General features: G+C 38.5%; 1 long non-coding RNA gene across 3 annotated transcripts in view; it reads right to left on the reverse strand.

Annotated features, from left to right (window-relative positions):
• LOC103876000 overlaps positions 1-20,325 on the reverse strand; it is a 113,144-nt gene that overhangs the window by 84,744 nt on the left and 8,075 nt on the right. The window contains exons 1-2 of one of the 3 annotated variants that reach the window (XR_001892915.3): positions 1,711-3,371; positions 645-822 (exon numbers count right to left, since the gene is read on the reverse strand). This is a non-coding gene — a long non-coding RNA (uncharacterized LOC103876000). Of the gene's footprint in view, positions 1-644; positions 3,372-20,325 lie in introns of those variants that run through there. The other 2 variants (XR_004176171.1, XR_001892914.3) reach the window with 2 other exon arrangements.

Raw genomic sequence — 20,325 nt, forward strand, 5'->3', positions numbered from 1 at the left:
AAACCCAAGCCACATCTTTAGCCTTTCTGCCAACAATTTCCCCACTCAGGTGTTCTAAGCACTTCTCCGAAGGCATTCTCATGCATTTTAGTTTCTTTTTTCTCTCTCTCTCATCATCCCAAGCAGCCTCCCTTATTAGGTGATTATCTTGGAATTACAACCTCTTTATTTCTTTTCTTTTAGGCACATGAGGACATCGCAGGGCAGGGACTGACTGGTTCAAACAGTGAACTTCTCCCAGACAGGAAGGAGTCCAATCAGTTCACTGTGGTTTTCGCCATGAGTAACATAACACAGTCCCTGGAGGCCACAGCTCCTCTTCTGGACACCCAGCACCTTGGCCAGCCCAGTGAGGAAAGCAAGGTCTGGAAGCCTCCCAAGGGGTCACATCTCCTGTTGGGTCACTAAGTATTCACACCTCCTCCTAGCGACACCTATAAGTGCTGTCAGAGTGTGTACTCCCGTACAGGCCTAAGATTTTTAATGCCTCCAAAAACAAAAATAAAGAGATACACTCTTCTACCTCAACATGGCCACAAACACAGTTCCACATTAGCCTCCTAGAAGGGCAGGAATAAGGGAGGTGAAAATGGAATAGGTAAGGAGTAGGACTAGACAACTCAATGTCACACAGAGGTACTCACCATTTGTAGTTCATTGAATGAAGCATCTGGGTCTCCAAAGTCCTCTGGCATAGCCTCTTTAAGAACACAACAGTGACTTCCTGAACTCAGCACTGAGCCATCTAATATTCGCAGAGCTCTTCCTGCTTCTTTCTGAAGCCCCCATCCTATCACCAGATGATAGAAGCGCCTTCTCTACCTGCCACCAAAATGAAAGTTGCCTCTCTGAAATAAAACCTTTCACCTGAGATTCCATTTAATTTAAATCCCGTTAATTCAGCTGATACAGAGATGTGTTACCAACAAGAAGGAATGCCTTTGTTTGACTGAGCCCCAGCTGGGAGGCATAACTTCGACTCTGGCCTTGTGGGCGATTTTTCTGTGAGCCTCGGGGGCTTGAAGAAAGAAATTCCAATTTGAATATCTTAAAATTCTTGGAAGGATCTGGCTAGCAATAGGGAGTGCCTTGCTTCCCACAGATTAACTCAAATGGACAATAAGATCAGTCCAAATGGTTCCTATGCATATTTCTGGAATAGTTCAAAATGGAATGTCCTTTTCCACAATGCATGTTTTAACACATTCTTTAAACCTACTAAAGAACAAAACCTAAGAATGTACTTCATTTTAGTCTTAATTCATTCCATAGTTAGAAGCTATAAGATTGGATGGAACACGATCTTAGATGATTATTATTTCAGTTATGTGCAAGAAATATTTGCTGTTTCCACTAAGTGCTTGGAGGCATCATGTAGGACACCAAAGTGTGAAACTCAGTCTGCTACATATGGTTGTAACCCACATAAAGCCAGTCTGGTCTTTTCTCACCTAGAAGTCAGCCTCAAAGAAATACAGTCAAAAATAGCCAAGAAGCAATTTAAATCTTTATTGAAATCTATTGAAATTTACCCAAAGAGATCGCACTCATAACACACAGCAAAATGTATTGAAACCATTCCTCTGCCACTTTCTCTCTACATTAATATCTTATTTGTGCATGTGTGTGTGCATTCATTTGCCACTGCACCTGCCCCTAAAGCCTCTCCTCTCCCTCCTATGCTCCCCAAATCTCTCAAATTTAACTCACACAAGACTTTTTTCTCTGCCTGTCTTCCCTGTGTCTGTATCTGTTACTTTTCTCCTGTCCGTAGCTCTCCGATATTTTCCATGTAAACCTGGGTGGTCTCTCTCAACTTCTCCAAGTCTCTTCAACAGCCACAATCATATACAATTGACCCTGGAACCCACCTGGCAAGGCCCTCTCCCTAGGAGAGGTCAGAGGGAGGCAGACTGCTTCTCCTCTGTGAGCAGAGGAAGGGAAATACTGTGACTATTTGAATTACAGTCTTTCTCTGCCAGAAGGGAACTATTTAATAAAAATTAATTGAATACTTATTTTTAAATCCTACCCAATATGAACTTTATCATGAAAATGGACATGGGCCCTGTCATCAAAGAGCTTACTCTCTAAGTGGGAAGGCAATGACCCAATAATTGAATAATTACTATTATGATGAGTGCTGCGGCCACCAGCAGAGTATGACTCTAATCCAGATGTCCCCTTAAGATGTCAGTTAAAATGGTCAAACACCATTGTGTATCTAGTGGAAAGTCCAGAGCCCTCTTCAAGATCTCTGCAAAATTTCTGCAGAGAGGCAGATAGGGGAATGGGACATGCTTTCCTGCCTCTGCTGAATTCTCTCCCATTTCCTGCCTCTGCTGAATGCTTGTTTTGTGTTCCATGCCTTGAGGTCAATCTTTTATCTTCCTGTCTTCTCACTCAAGCAACCAGGGAACAAAGCTTGTGATGTGTAGCAAAACTTGCACATTTCTACAAAACTTTTCTAGGTCACTGCCAGAAAGTTACATTTCTGCATGATACAGCAAATACTTAAAACTACATATCAGTCATGTCTCATCTTGGAACTCATCATCACGTAGGGGATTTCTCACTGGTCTTTCTAGTCTAGCACTCAGTCTTTGACTTGCCGTTTCTCTGTCTTCTGTCTTTCACACACACACACAGAGAGAGAGAGAGAGAGAGAGAGAGAGAGAGAGAGAGATTGTCCAAGTCATTGCACATTCCTCTCACCCTATTTTGCACAAAAATTTAGCACTTTACAACCCTTATGTCTAAACTCAGTTCCAAGCCTAACCTTGAATAGCCAACACTTTCAAGTAACCAGATGAGCAAAAGAGCTAGCTGTGTGTTCAAAAGCAAAAAGAATGGCAAACTTATAGTCTTTCCTTTAATAGGATCCACCCTCCTATATTAAGTGATTAAAATAATTATACTAACACTGAGAGAGATAAAAGCTATCCCTACCTGTCCAAATAAGAAGATTAGACCAAATACTTTCTAAGGCCCACTAGATGATATGTTCTAAAAGATCAGGGACAGTGTCTGTCTTGTTATCTCTTATACCCACTATCTAGCACAGTGCTATCTTTCTCAACAAACAAGTGCTTTTTGAATAGTATATTAACATCGTTTTCAGTGCTTACGTTCTGTGAGTTCTTTAATATTTGCAGTTCTTTTATATTGGTTAGGATTATGTCAGCTATGAGTAACTGATGCAACAACTTGAATTGGGTTAAATGATAAGGGAATTATTATCACACAAAACGCAAAGTCTAAACATTAAGTTGTTTTAGTGTTAATCAAATCAGCAGTTGGTAATATTTTCAATACCCAGGTTCTTTTTGTCTTTCTTCTTTTTTTTTTTTTTTTTTTTTGAGATACAGTCTCCCTCTGTCACCCAGGCTGGAGTGTAGTGGCACAATCTCGGCTCACTGCAACCTCTGCCTCCTGGGTTCAAGCAATTCTCCTGCCTCAGCCTCCTGAGTATCTGGGATTATAGGCATGTGCCATCACACCCAGGTAATTTTTTGTATTTTTAGTAGAGACGGGGTTTCACCATGTTAGCCAGGATGGCCTGAGTCTCCTGACCTCATTATCCACCCACCTCGGCCTCCCAAAGTGCTGGGATTACAGGCGTGCGCCCAGCCTGTCTTTCTAATCTACCATCCTCAGTGAGGTCCTCAAGAATATTCCCTCCTGACTGCAAATAGTTTTAGCTCTTTCAAATGTCATACCCACATACAACAATGCCAGTTTCCAGTCCTTCATCATGAGCAAAGATAACTTTCTCAGAAGCCACTTTGTAGACTTTACCTCATCTTACATTTCACTGGCCAAAATTACATTACATGCTCAGTCCTAAATCAATCAATGGCAAGAGACAAAACCTAAGACTTATCAGGATTCAGTTCTTGGAGCTAAAACTCCAAAGTCCTTGAGGAGCACAATGCCCCTGAAGAATTTAGCCACTCTTTTCGTGAACAAAACCTGGGTTCTGTTAGCAAAGATAAAGGAATGAGTATCTGCTAGGTAGTCAACAAACAGCATATGTCATAATTATGATCTCATCAAGAAAAGCCATTCCAAATGTGATAAGAATTGTTCTGAATACAGTACTGATTCCAAGTAAATGAGTGAGCCGCTGAGATGCAGTATAGAGACTTCTGATTCCAAAATGGTGCTATACACACAAGCTGGCTTCCACCCCTATCCTCACACCCTACAGAAAAATAAAACCCAATATGCAGCACTGAGATTATCACCAGTGATATCCCAGAACTCAAACATAAGGATGAGTCCATTCCTGAGGACACAGAGAAGTTTAAAACAAAACTCTGAGCAGATAGAAAATCAGATTCTCATATCCTTCACTCCCCTCCCCAAATTTGCTCTACCCCAAACACATGGCAAATGTCCTTTGACTTATGGTTGCTACACTAGAAAAAGTAAGATAGAGGTAGACAACCAGTTTCTCCACCATCTCAGGCTCTTTGGCAGGAGACCTGTCTATGCCTTAACCCACAGGAAGCAGTCTAACTACCTGAAGGGAGACATATCCCTGAGGACAGGCAACAAAAAAAGGGGGCAAAGTTGGACCACCATCTCTAGCCTTGAAAACTCTGCTCTATAACTCAGCCAAAGGAGACACCAGAGGAGAGTGGCTGTTCAGCAGCACTATGCTGTAGGAAGTATGTTTCATAGGTCCCCTGAAAATGAACCCTTAGCCAGCCTTTCCATACTGTCAGGATAGGCTTTTTTGGGGACATTCCACATTCTGAACAGGCAGCACTCTAATTATTTGCTAGAGCCAAGACAAACCTGAGCTTTAGGCACCATCTAGTACCAAAAAGAAGACAGTGGCCTAACAGAAAAAACATATATAAGAAATTCAACAGGTAAATTACAAGGAATCTCTAAGCAACATAACCAATAAAAAACAAAACAAGCCAGACAGAGAAAACTATAATAAATAACTAATTCTTCAATACAAAGATATAGACATCCACAAAAAACAACAGGAAACCATGACCTCACCAAATGGGCAAAGCAAGGAACCAATGACAGATCCTAACAAGATGGTGATATGTGAGCTCTCTGATCAAGAATTCAAAATAGGCCGGGCGCGGTGGCTCAAGCCTGTAATCCCAGCACTTTGGGAGGCCGAGACGGGCGGATCACGAGGTCAGGAGATCGAGACCATCCTGGCTGACATGGTGAAACCCCGTCTCTACTAAAAAATAAGAAAACTTAGCCAGGCGAGGTGGTGGGCGCCTGTAGTCCCAGCTACTCGGGAGGCTGAGGCAGGAGAATGGCGTAAACCCGGGAGGTGCAGCTTGCAGTGAGCTGAGATACGGCCACTGCACTCCAGTCTGGGCGACAGAGCGAGACTCTGTCTAAAAAAAAAAAAAAGAATTCAAAATAGCAGTTTTAAGGAAACTCAGTGATCTCCAAAATAATACAGAAAATCAATTCAGAAATGTATCAGAGAAATTTAACTAAGAGATTTAAATAATTTTTTAAATCAAACAGAAATTTTGGAACTGAGAAATACATTCACTGACTTGGAAAATTCACTGGAGGCTCTCAACAACAGAATGAATGAAGCAGAGGGAAGAATCAGTGAACTTGAAGACAGGCAATTTGAAACTATACTTTCAGAAGAGAAAAAAGAATGAAAAGGAAAAAAGATTGCCTACAAGATATAGAAAATAACCTCGAAAGATCAAATCTAAGAATTATTGGTGTTCAAGAGGGAATAGAACAAGACAAATGGTTAGAAAGATTATTTGAAGATGTAATAACATAAAACTTTTTTTTAAAGACAGAGTCTCATTCTGTCACACAGGCTGGAGTACAGTGGTGTGATCTTTGCTCACTGCAAGCTCCGCCTCCTGGGTTCACGCCATTCTCCTGCCTCAATCTCCCAAGTAACTGAGACTACAGGCACCTGCCACCACGCCCAGCTACTTTTTTGTATTTTTAGTAGAGATGGGGTTTCACCATGTTATCCAGAATAGTCTTGATCTCCTGACCTCATGATCCGCCCACCTTGGCCTCCCAAAGTGCTGGGATTACAGGCATGAGCCACTGCACCCAGCCAATAACAGAAAACTTTCTAAACTTTGAGAAAGATGTAAGTATCCAGGTTCAAGAAGTTCAGAGATCTCCAGATTCAACCCAAATAAGACTACTCCAAAGCATGTAATAATCAAACTCTCAAATGTTGAGAACAAAGAGAGGATACTAAAAGCAGCAAGAAAAGGGAGCAAATAACACATAAAGGCACTCCAATTTGTCTGGCAACTGACTTCTCAATGGAAACCATACACACCAGGAGGGAGTGGAACAACATTTTCAAAATACTGAAAGAAAAAACCACCAACAAAGAATACTTTATTCAATGAAGCTATCCTTCAAGTATGAAGGATAGTCCTTCCCAGACAAACAAAAGCTAAGAAATTCACCACCAGACCTGTCTTACAAGAAATGCTAAGAGCAATTCTTCAATCTGAAAGAAAAATCCACTAATGTACAAAACAATTTGAAGTTATAAAACCCACAGGTAAAATTCAGAACAGAGAAAACCCCAGAATACTCCAATACTATAATAGTGGTGTGCGATCCACTTATAACTCTAGTATAAAACTGAAAAGACAAATTCATCAGAAACAATAATAGCTGTAACAACCTGTCAAGGGCTAAGCAATATAATAATATGTAAATTGACACAACCAAAACTCAAAATGTGAAAAGGTGTTAGAGTTCAGTGGTTTTTGGGTTTCTTTTTTTTACTTTTTCTTTGTTTTTATTCTCTTTTTATGATCTAAAATAAATTATTATCTCTTTAAAGTAACTTCTTGTATCTATAAGATCTTTTTGTAAGCCTCACAGTAACCACAATGAAAAAACCTATAATAAATACACTAAAAATAAGAATAACAAAGTAAAACATATTACCAGAGAAAATCACTTAACCACAAAGTATGACAGTAAGAAAGGAAGAGAGAAGACCTATAAAACAAACAGAAAACAAGCAATAAAATGGCAGTAGTAAGTCCTTACTTGTTAATAATAACACTGAATTTAAACGTACTAAATTCTCCAATTTAAAGATATGGAGTGGCTGAATGGATAAAGAAACAAGATCCAACTATATGCTGCCTACAGGAAAGCCACCTCACCCATAAAGACACACACAGAGTGAAAATGAAAGGATAGAAAAACTATTCCATTCAAGTGGAAACTAAAAAAAAAAAAGGGTCAGAGTAGCTACAGTTCTATCCGATGAAAAGGACTACAAGTCAAAGGCTGTAAAAAGAGACAAAGAAAGTCACTATATAATAATGAAGGGGTCAGTACAGCAAAAGGATATAACAGTTATAAATATGCACCAAACACTAGATCTCCCAAATATATAAAGCAAACATTAATGGATCTAAAGGGAGGTACAGCCTGCAATAAAATAATAGTAGAGGACTTCGACACCTCACTCTCAATAATGGACAGATCATCTAGACAGAAAATCAACAAACATTAAAGTTAAACTATACACCAGATCAAATAGGCCTAACATTTATAGAACATTTTACCCAATTGCTACAAAATACACATTATTTTCATCAGTACAGGGAACATTCTCCAGAATAGACCATACTTTAGGCCACAAAACAAGCTTCAACAATTTCAAAAGAGTGAAAACCATACAAAGTACCTTTTCTGACCACAATGGAATAAAACTAGCAATGATAACAAGAGGAACCTCAGAAACTACACAAACAAATGGAAATTAAACAACATGTTCCTGAATGACCAATTGGTCAATTAAGAAATTAAGAAGAAAACGTTAAAATTTCTTGAAACAAATGAAAATGTAAATATGCCATACCAAAATCTATGGGATACAGAAAAAGAAGTACTAAGGGAGAAGTTTATAGCAATGAACACCTATATAAAAAAAGTTGAAAGACTTCAAATTTAAAAACCTAATAATATACCTCAAGGAACTATAAAAACAAAAACAGACCAAACTCAAAATTACCAGAAGGAAATAAATAATAAAGATCGGAGCAGAAATAAATAAAATTGAGACTAAAAAATGCAGATCAAAAACACAAAAAGTTGGTTTTTTGAAAAGATAAAATTGGCAAATCATTAGCTAGACTAAGAAAAAAGGGGAAAAGACACAAAGAAAATATGAAACGAAAAGAGAAGATGTAATAACTGAGACCATAGAAATCTAAAAAATAATCAGAGATAATTACAATTACATGACAACCAATTTGAAAACCTACAAGAAATGGATAAATTTCCAGACAGATACAAGCTACCAAAATTGAATTATGAAGAAATAAAAAATCTCAACAAACCAATAATGAGTAACAAGATTGAAGCCATAATAAAGGTCTCCCATCAAACAAAAGCCAGGCTCTGATGGCTTTACTGGTGAATTCCACCAAACATTTAAAGAAAAATGAATATCAAACCACCATAGCACACATTTACCTATGTAGCAAATCTGCAATCCTGCACATGTACCCCTGAACTTAAAAATTGAGGAAAAAATAAAATAAATTAAATGATAATATTTTGCATATATTGGGTTAAATGAATATCTATTAAAATTAATTTCACCTGAAAAAAAATGAATACCAATTCTAGCAAAACTCTTCAAAAATTGAAGAAGAGGAAGTACTTCCAAACTCATTCTATGAAGCTCTGATACCAAAACCAGACAAGGACACACACATACACAAAAAATAAACTACTAACCAATATCATTGATGAACATACATGTAAAAATCCTCAACAAGATGTTAGCAAACCAAATTCAACAACATATTTAAAACATCATTCACCATGATTATGTGGGATTCATCCCACATAATTATATTGATTATTGATACACAAATCAATAAGCATAATATATCACATTAACAGAATCAAGAACAAAAACCATATGATCATTTTAATAGGAGCTGATAAAGCACTTGATAAAATTCAACATCCCTTTATGATAAAAAAAAATCAACAAACTGGGTGTAAAAGGAACATACTTCAAAATAATAAGGGCCATACATGACAAAGCCACAGTCAACATCATAATGAATAGGGAAAACTTCAGAGCCTTTTCTCTAAGATCTGGAACAAGACAAGTATGCTCATTTCCACCACTTTTATTCAACATAATACTGGAAGTCCTGACCAGAGCAATTAGGCAAGAGAAAGAATAAAAGCCATCCAAATTGGAAAGGAGGAAGTCAAATTAAGTCTTGTACACAGACAATATGATCTTATATTTAGACAAACCTAAAGACCCCACTTAAAAAAAATTAGGTCTGATAAATATGATAGAGTTTTGACTTATAAAATCAACATACAAAAATCGGTAACATTTATATACATCAGTAGTGAACAATCTAAAAAGAAACCAAGAAAGCAATCACATTTATGATAGCTACAAAGAATATTAAATACCTAGGAATCAATGTAACCAAAGATGTGAAAAATCTATTCAAGGAAAACTATAAAATAATGATGAAAACACTGAAACAAATTGAAGAGGACACAAAAAAATTGAAGAATATTCCATGCTTATGGATTAGAGGAATTAATATTGTCAAAAATGACAATATCATCCAAAACAATTTACAAAGTCAATGCAATCCCTATCAAAATACCAATAACATTCTTCACAGAAATAGAAAAAATCCAAAATTGATATGAAACCACAGAAGACTCCAAAAAGCCAAAGGAATCCTGAGCAAAAAGAACAAAGCTGGACTACCTGACTTCAAAATATACTACAAACCTAAAGTACCAAATCAGCATGGTCTTGGAATAAAACAGACACACAGACTAATGAGACAGAATAGAGGGCCTAGATATATATCCATGCATTCACAACAAACTCATTTTTTATAAAGATGCTAAGAACATACAATGGGGAAAGGAGAGTTTCTTCAATAAATGGTGCTAAGAAAATGGGATAACCATATTCAGAAGAATGAAACTGTACCTTCATCCCCCTATCTCTCACCATATGCAAAAATCAAATCAAAATGGATTAAAGACTTTAAGACCTAAAACTGTGAAAATACTAAAAGAAAACACTGGGGAAATGCTCCAAGTCATTGGTCTGGGCAAAGAGTTTTTATGTAAGACTTCAAAAGCACAGGCAACAAAAGCAAAAATAGACTAACGAGATTACATCAAGTTAAAAGGTTCTGCACAGAAAAGAGAACAATCAAAAAAGTGAAGAGACAACATACAGAAAGGAAGAAAATATTTGCAAACTATCCATGTGACAAGGTATCAATAACCAAAGTATATAAGAAACTCAAACTCAATAGGAAAAATAATAATAATAATAATAATAATCTGATTTTTAAATGGGCAAAAGATCTGAATACACACTTCTCAAAAGAAGAAAATCAACAGCCAACAGATATATGAAAAAAATGTTCAGCATCACTAATCATTAGAGAAATGCAAGTCAAAACCACAATCAGATATCATCTTACCCCAGTTAGAAAGTCTTTTATCAAAAAGACAGGGAAAAACAGATGCTGGCAAGGATATGGAGAAAGGGGAACCCTAGTACAATGTTGGTGGGAATGTAAACTAATATAGCCACTATGGAAAATAATATGGAGCTTCCTCAAAGAAAGGAAATCAGTATATTGAAGAGTGTCTGCACTCTCATGTTTATTGCAGCACTATTCACAATGGCCAAAATATGAAATCAACTTGTGTCCATCAACGAGTGAAGGATAAAGAAAATGTGATACAGCCAGGTGTGGTGGCTCATGCCTCTTCTCCCAGCACTTTGGGAGGCCAAGGTGGGTGGATCACCTAAGGTCAGGAGTTCAAGACCACCCTGAATAACATGGCAAAACCCTGTCTCTACTGAAAATACAAAAATTAGCCGGGTGTTGTGGCGGGCCCCTGTAATCCCAGCTACTGAGGAGGCTGAGGCAGGAGAATCACTTGAACCCAGGAGGCAAAGGTTGCAGTGAGCTGAGATCGTGCCACTGCACTCCAGCCTGGGTGACAGAGTGAGACTCCATCTCAAAAAAACAAAAAAGAAAAAAAGGAAGTGTGATATATATACACAATGGAATATTATTCAGCCATAAAAAAGAATGAAATTCTGTCATTTGTAGCAACATGGGTGGAACTAGAGGTCATTATGTTAAGTGAAACAGGCAAAGCACAGAAAGATAAATATCCCACATTCTTCACTCATATATGGGAACTGAAAAAGTGGATCTCATGAAGATAGAGAAGAGATTGGTGGTTACCACAGGCCAGGAAGGGCAGTGGGGAGGAAGATATAAAAAGAGTTTGATTGATGGTTACAGATACACAGTTATATAGAAGAAATGGGACCTAGTGTTCAACAGATCAGTAGGGTGACTATAGTTAATATTACTTGATTGTACATTTCAAAATAGCTGAAGAGAATAATTTGAATGTTCCTAGCATAAAGAAAAGATAAATATTTAAGATAATGAATATCCCATTTACCCTTATTTGCTCACGTGAATGTATCAAATTATCACATGTATCCCAAAAAATATGTATATCTATTAGGTAGCAATATAAATAAATAAACAGAGTGAACCACCGAATAACCTAAATATGTCAAATATTGACGCATTCATCTCTTTTACTATGAGCCTTTAATAATGTTCTGCATGCAAAATAATTGAGTTTTAAGAGAGTTAAAGATTGTCAATGTCTGTCTCCTTTACTTTATTTAGGACTTCTGTTTTAATTGAAAACTTTTCAGAGGAATCTATTCCCATGCCTTATACCAATGGCACTGAGACAAACAAAAACCACATACAATGGATTATACCAAATTCTAAGCTTTTTTGTTTTTGTTTTTGTTTGTTTGTTTGTTTTTTGAGATGGAGTCTCACTCTGTTGCCAGACTGGAGTACAGTGGCACTATCTCGGCTCACTGCAACCTCCGCTTCCTGGGTTCAAGCGATTCTCCTGCCTCAGCCTCCAGAGTAGCTGGGACTACAGGCAGGCGCCACCACGCCTGGCTAATTTTTGTATTTTTAGTAGAGGTGGGGTTTCACCACATTGGCTAGGATGGTCTTGATCTCTTGACCTCGTGATCCACCTGCCTCAGCCTCCCAAAGTGCTGATATTACAGGTATAAGCCACCCCACCTGGCCTTTAAGTTGTTTTTCATTTCAAATATTATATAACGTCGTACCTTAGAAGAAGTCATTATCTTTTGGAAGTTTTTCTTCTGGATATTAAAAGAGAACTCCTAAGAGCTAGTCATTAACAGCAGTGACTACAACAAACATGGACAGGCACTGAGGCTACAAGTATAAAGTGCCAAGCCACATAGTGGAGTTCCAACAGGGAAGACAATCCATTTCCACCAGACTTCATGAATCAAAGACTCCAATCTAATTGGATCAAAGCAGGACTTTTATTGACTAATCAGAACATTCTTTGTGATTCCCCATAAACAGGAAACTTCTTTCTGATTGAAATTTTGGTATCATCTTCTTTCTGAATTTTTATTTTTTCAGAAACAGCAAAAAGTTTAAAGGCTTCCTACTTGCTTGCCAAATAGCACAACATGATAAATATGACAGCACCCAAATTACCATTAGCAGAGTCCCAGTAGCTCACATCTGCTTGCGGAGTTCCCTTTACAATCAATCAGGTGTATTGAAAAGGTCTTTGTGATGCAGAAGGGAACAAAAGTCACCTGTGTTTTTCAGTTTACTCTAATTTGTACACCAGATATAATTTGCTACACCGCAGGTCTCTCGCTCAAAGAGGTTCAAAACAACAAAAGTAAAAATAATCACTGCTCTTCTGAGAATGAGATAAGTGATAGAGAATCTAGCTGTGATCAGCTGGGAATTACATTAAAGCTAAACCAGATACAGGAGCGAAGACTTTCAGTGGAGGAAAATGCCTTTAAGTTTACCCACTGTAACCCCTCATTTCACAGACAAAGAAATGAGACCAGTGGCCTTGTGGTTAACAGGGCTAATTGGAGACAGAGGGTGATTTCATTTCCTCCTCAGATGAAACTAGACTATCAGTAAAGGGATATGAAAGGTATAAATCCTGAAGCGTATAAGAACAGGAGAGGAGACAATAGATGCCAGACCAGAGAGGGACAAGTGGCTGTCACAGACTTAGCAGACAGAAATCTGGGAACTGCCTCCAGAAGGAAAGGCCACTGGCAAGAAAGTCTGCTTGTACCTCTGAACTTCAGAAAGACATAGGAATTGGCGATACCAGGTACGTCTGAAGGGGTGAGAGGTGGGGATGAAGACCTAGAAGACTGATTAAAAGTCAGACTGAGGAGCTGGGAAGTCCCCTAGGTCCCCTTCGCAATTCAACTTACAAGGAGATTGTTCATTCTCCACTTTGGCAGAAGGTTGGAAACGGTGAACCAGAGAAGCTTCCACACTAAGGCAATGGAGGGAGGCATGAGGCACGGCAGGCGAACTGGACTGAAACAGTAATTACGACGATGATTACAGTAAAACATGTACTTTATTGAGCTCTCATGACATTTCACATTGTAAGTAGTTTATATGTATAAACTCATTTAACCTTAACAATAGTCCTATAACGTGGGTACCATTAGTATCCTAACGAGGCAGGAAACAAGTTCCACAGCGAGTCACAAGTGACGCAGCACAACGCTGGAACCAGCCAGCCTGATTTTAGTCTGATTGTTAACAACGGACCCTTATGCCTTATGGTTTCCAGAAAGCCATCTTTCAGTTGCACCAATCCAAAGTAATCAATTAGATTATCCATTTTTAGAGAAGTCAGGAAACCACTGAGGAAAGATCTATAGGCCCCTGCCTGACCAAAGCCACCAGTCAGCCAGACCCACCAAGCACCCAGAGCTTTTACTCAACTCTGTAGAAGCTTAACATTAAATATGAACAGACAGCCAAGGAAACAATAGGCTTGAAGAAAGTCTCTAATGTGAAAAAGAAGAACCTAAGCAAATGGGAAAAAGGAAGTTCAGAGAAAACAGAAACAATGATTGTAGAGAAGAAAAACTAAAATGAAACTAGTATATCCTCAGTGAAATAAGATATCGTATCCAAGAAACAAGTGCAGAGTGCTATTTTAAAATTAATAAGTATACATGTAATGAGAAAAATATTTTAATTTTAAAAAAACAAATTTAAAACTCTAATGAGAGAATTAGCAGTTAAAGTTGAAGAAATTAGAAAATAAAAAAACAGATGATAGAAAAGATAAGAAAATTATATGATCTATCTAGGACCCCAATATCTTATTAATAAAAGTCCCATACAGAAAAGGGAAGGAAAGAAATTATCAAAGAAATAACACACGATGGTGGGTGCTGTGGCTCATGCCTATAATCCCAGCACTTTGGGAGGATCCCAGGAGTTTAAGACCAGCCTAGGCAACATAGTAAGACTCGGTCTCTAAAAAAAAGTAAATAAATAAAAAATAAATAAATAAATTAGCCAGGTATGGTGGTATGTACCTGTAGTCCCAGCTATTCCAGAGGCTAAGGAGGGAGGATTGCACAAGCCTGGGAGGTCCAGGTTGCAGTGAGTCGTGATTCTGCCACTACCCTCCAGCCTGGGTGACAAAAAGAGACTCTGTCTCAAAAAAAATTAACAAATAAATAAAATAATAATAATACTTTAAATTGCACAGAACTGAAAAAAAGAAAGGGCCTATTGAGTGCCCAGCATAGAATGACAAAAACAACTCCAGTGTATATTTTTACAAATTTTCAGAATATCAGGGATTAAAGAGAAGATCCCAAACACTTCAGAGAGAAAAAGAAAAAACGTACAAAGGATTTAAAATCAAAATGACACTGGACTTCTCAAGAGGAACTCTAGAAGTTGGCAGACCAGAGAGAAATATCTTCAAAATTCTGGAGAAAAACTATTTCTAGACTAACTCTTGCTGTTTATTTCTGCAACCTCTGTTCTGCCTGACCCTGCCCTGCCAAATCTAACTTGTACTCAGCTTCAAATCAGGATGAAATTAAGCCTATTCCTGGGGCGTCAATGAACTGCCCACCCTGACTTCGTTAGGATGGCAGCTCCAACCAATCCCCTAATTCCACTACTCCACTGTCACCATCCCAGGGAATCCAACCCGTGTAACTTTTCGGTGGCATCCTTTCTGGGGATTTTCATAGTCTGTAGCAGACCCAGGCTATTCCACGTTCTTTTGTTTTGTTTTGTTTTGTTTGTTTTGTTTTGTTTTGTTTTGTGACAGGGTCTTGTTCTGTTGCCCAAGCTGGAGTGCAGTGGTGTGATCTTAGCTCACTGCAACCTCCGCCTCCCAGATTCAAGCGATTCTCATGTCTCAGCCTCCCAGAGTAGCTGGGATTACAGGTGCGCACCACCATACCTGGCTAGTTGTATTTTTAGTAGAAACGGGGTTTCACCATGCTAGCCAGGTTGGTTTCGAACTCCTGGGCTCAAGTGATCTGCCCCTTGGCCTCCCAAAGTGCTGGAATTACAGACGTGAGCCACTGCACCCAGCCTATTCCACCTTTTATAAGTTTCTAAAAACTAGTCTTTTGGAACTAGTAAATTAATTTATGTATCTGTATTCTATTGCTGCGGCAACCAATTACCATAAACGTAATGGTATGTAACAACCCAAGTGTATTATCTCACTGTTCTGTAGATAGAAGTCCAGGTTGACTAGACTGTTTTTTTGGCTATGCGTCTCCTAAGGCTGAAGTCAAGTTGTCAGCCAACTGGAGCGCTTACTTAGAGCCTCGGGAGAAGAATCTGCTTTCAAGCCTGTTCACATTGTTAGTAGAATTTGGTTCCTGGCAGATGTAGGGTTGATGTTCCTGCTTCCTTACTAACTGTCAGCCAGGAACCCCTCTCAGCTCCTTGAGGTCCCTCTCCATCCTGCATACATAGCCCCCTACTTCTCATGGCTGGCAACAACACATCAAGTCCTTCTCACACTTTGAACCTCAGTGCTTCTGCTGCCGCATCTCTTCTGCTTCCAGCCAGAGAAAGCGATCTGTTTCTGAGGGCTTATGTGATTAGGTTGTGCCCAACCAGATAATCCAGGATGATCTCTCTATTTTAAGATCTGTAACCTTAAATACATCTGTAGAGTTCCTTTTGTCATGTTACATAATACAGTCACAGATTCCAGTATAAGACATCTTGGAGAAACCATTCTGTCTACCACAATTTCTAAAGGAAAACCCAATTTCTTATAGCAACACATAAATCTAGCCAGTCCCTGCCCCTCACGTTGGAATGGAAACATTTACACTTTTATATTTTTTGATAAGAACAGTGATTAGTAATGTAACAAAATTTTCTGAGTGCCTACAATGTGGCCAACACTGTCTAGGCCGTGGGAATTCAAACATGATTAAGAAAGAAAGTCCCCTCTCAAGATACTCACAATCTAGCAAAGGAGACAGAAAAATAAACATAAGATATGTTGAAAAGGTACCTGAAGATAAACTCAAATTTTTTTTTAAAGCACAGTAGTATGGACCAATCCGGCCTCGGGCACGGGGCAAGTTTCTTAAAGGAGATAACACTGAATTGAATGTTCAAGGATAATCGGGAAGAACTAAGGGGTTTGGGAAGAGGGAGAAGAGGGAAAAAGGCAGAAAAATATAAATATTTACATATATATAAACACATATATTTTAAAATACAAAATATACAACTGAAAGCAGCAATTCTTCTCTTAAACGTTGTAGGATTTTCTGGACAGGACAAGTTCCTAGAGAATGGTATGAATATTAAAGAAAAGTGTAACTTCTCTAATAATTTGACAGCATATTGTATTCACACATGCTTCGAACGTTTTCTAGATACTTGCATACATGACATGTTATATTTCATCAGTCCTGTGAGATTAAAACAGCAGATATTGTTATTTCCATTTTATGGATGTGAAATATAGAGTTCAGAGGAATTAGGGGTTTTATCGGAGATGACCCACTTGTCACCTGATGGGACTCAGCCAAAAACCAGGCCTTCCAGACTCAGAAAGTCCAGTACTTATTTCATTGCAGTGTGAAAGTTCTGTCCAAATTTATTAAGCTCTTTGCTTCATTTTTAAATGCATGTGATATAATTATGGATTTATGAAATCCCAGAAAAGAGACCAATTGATTCTTACTTTTTGCCTTTGAGCTTATTGTACAAAGAGGAAGCAAAATTATATTCTCACTCAGACATTATTGCTTTGTTGATTTTCATGTTTCCCAAAATGAATAATTTTTGTTGTTTTAACACCCCATCATTAAAGAAAGAGAAGATCTGATCTGTGGAAGCATCGTGATTGTCGCAGGGAAGCCTCCTAGAGGAACATGCGGGCTATTGATATTCTCTCCTCAAGCCGGAAGCTGTCTCTAGAGATCCATGAGAAACACGGAATCACAACAAAGACTGGAAAACAAATTGATAGAATCAGAGATGGCTGCAGACCCGTGAATAGCTTTTCACGCTGTCGCTGTTTCAGTTTAGATTCAGACTTAAGTTTTGCAAATTGATGGGGGAAAAAAATCTAGTTTTATCTCAGCATTTTACTTTCCAGTTAAAGACCAAAGTGTAGGCTTCTACATTCAAAATGGTTCCTTTTTGTTGCTTTGTTAAAGAAAATCACAAAGCGCCTTTAAATTTTTCCCCCTAAAGAGGCCCATATATTACATTGCAATATTGGGAGCAAGCTCAAAAAAGAATATGACTTTCTTTGTACAGAGGTTTTAATATTTTCATAAAGATCCTCTCTTCAACTCCTCAAGCATTTGCCTTTCATTTTGTTTTATTGAATTAGGCTGCAAAGCACTCGAGCGTGAAGCTCTTTGTCATCTCTAACCAGGCTTACATTGATTCCACGTATCCGTGTGCCTAGTCGGGGTTTATTAATCTATACATCTATTCCACTGAAAAAGAGAACTCTCTAACTTATTATGTAAAAGGATAAACCACCTCCACAGCCCATTTGCATGCAGGTATGCTTAAAAGTAGATTTGTTTCCTCAGACTGAGAGCTGGCTTCTTTAACAGCATTAAACCAAGGGAAAAATGAAATTATATTATGATTTCTCATGGTGGATTATAGTACAACCATGACAAAAGCAGGCCAATAATTCCTTTTCTATTTCCTTAAATATAAACACATTTTAATATAAAGAGCTCCAGACAAGTATAAGCAAGACTCTGCACACACATGCCCTCAAAAATGCAAATCACACCGTTAATTCACCACCTGCTACTCATTCAGGTCAGAGTGCCCACAGCCAAAGCAGAGGATTTGCTGAGGTGGCCAATGGCTTTATCCAAGTGGCCAAACAACTTGTTTTCCTCCTAAATATTACTCCTCCCAAACACTGAAGAGAGAAATGTATAAAATGGGCAGCAAAATAAGCAAGAATTTCAGAGTCAGAAGACCGTGGCTGTTGTTTATAACAGGTTGTCAGCTTAACTTCTCTTCAATGTTTTTGCACTTGAAGCAGGATAACTAAATAATATGTGCTGATAGCCCTTCCCTTAGTCAAAGAAAGTTTTTAGGTATTTCTTAAGCTTCTCCTTCACCTGATTTTGATTCAGAGGCAACTTCTCTACTACAAAGGACAGGTATCTGGCTCATCCATTCTATAGATATGTGTTTAAATGAACTTAATGTTTGTGATTCCCAAAAATTCATATGTTGTAATCCTGACCCCCAATGTGAAGGCATCAGAGATGGGGCCTGTGGAGGTCACTTGGTCATGAGGGTGGAGCCCTCATAAATAGGAGGAGTGCACCTACAAAAGTGATTCCAGAGAGCCAGCTTGTCATCTTTCCATCATGTGAGAATATAATGAGAAGCCCTCTCTGAACCAGGAAGTAGCTCTCAGCAGACACCAAATCTTCCAGCACCTAGACCTTGAACTTCCCAACTCCAAGAACTGTGAGAAATAAAGGTCTGTTGTTTAAGCCACCCAGTCTATGATGACTTGTTACAGCAGCCTGAACTGATGAAGACATTTATTGAATGCCTCCTCTGTGCCAGGTCCTAGTCTGGGTGCTCAGAGTACGGTGATGAGCAAGCCAGATGAGATCCCTGTTGCCATGGAAGATGGACTGCAAACACATGAATGACTTAGAAAACTTTAACACAGTAAATTCTATGAAGAAAATTCACCATCACAAGGTGAAGACAATGACTGACGGAGCAACATTACATGGGGTAGTCAGCAAAAAATCTAAGCTGAGATCTGAATGAAACAAGTCAATCAAAAAGGGGAAGTTGTCTAGGCAAGACAACAGCAACAGCCTCAATGGTGTCTTCACTGCTTGCATATGTTGTGTATATGAACTTTCTTTTGCGCCTCCTTCCCTGCATAACACATTTCTCAGATTTTTCTGAATGTGTACATTGGGATTCCACCTCTCCATGGACTCTTCATCTCTAACTCTTCCTTCATCCTTCCCACCAGGAGGAAATGCCTTTCCACAAAGACTATTTTGAACCCTTTTCTTATCCTATTATCAATCCTTCTCTAGGTTGTTTTAATCTAACTTTGAAGAATATATTGGTTAAAATCAAGAATTTTATTATTACTTGAATTTTTTTTTAAAAAAAAAGCAAGCTTCAGTAACAACTACGTATTCCTGTCCCACAGTCCCGAACTGGATAACTTGATTTTTTTGCCCTTTACCCACAGCATGTGTAAATGAGGGATTGCTTCACCTACCCTATGTAGCTACCATTTCTCCACCTCAAAGATACAAAACTGTGGGCCTCTAATCATAGAAAATCTTGTGAATCAGTCTCTTCTCACACTGCTATAAAGAACTGCCTGAGACTGGGTAATTTAGAAAGGAAAGAGGTTCAATTGACTTATAGTTTTGCATGGCTGGGGAGGCCTCAGGAAACTTACAATCATGGCAGAAGGCAAAGGGGAAGCAAGGCATCTTCTTCACAAGGCCGCAGGAAGGAGAATGAACTCGAGGAACTACCAAGCACATAAAACCATCAGATCTCATGAGAATTCACTCACTATCATGAGAACGGCATGGGAGAAACTGCCCCCATGATTCAATTACTTTCACCTGGTCTCTCCCTTCATATGTGGGGATTATGGGTATTACGTATGGGGACTACAATTCAAGATGAGATTTTGGGTGGTGACACAGTCAAACTATATCACCTTGTTTACATTTTACACATAATTAAAATTTTCCTGCTTTTTGCAAATGTGTTCCATCTCTCAGTTTGATTTATTTCATTGGCCCCATATCTTAAAGGGGCTCTGTTCAACATTTGGTATTTGATAGATCCCATGGGTCTTTGTTGCCGACAA

Source organism: Papio anubis, chromosome 9, assembly GCF_008728515.1.
Source record: "Papio anubis isolate 15944 chromosome 9, Panubis1.0, whole genome shotgun sequence".
In the NCBI taxonomy this organism is placed as follows: Eukaryota; Metazoa; Chordata; class Mammalia; order Primates; family Cercopithecidae; genus Papio; species Papio anubis.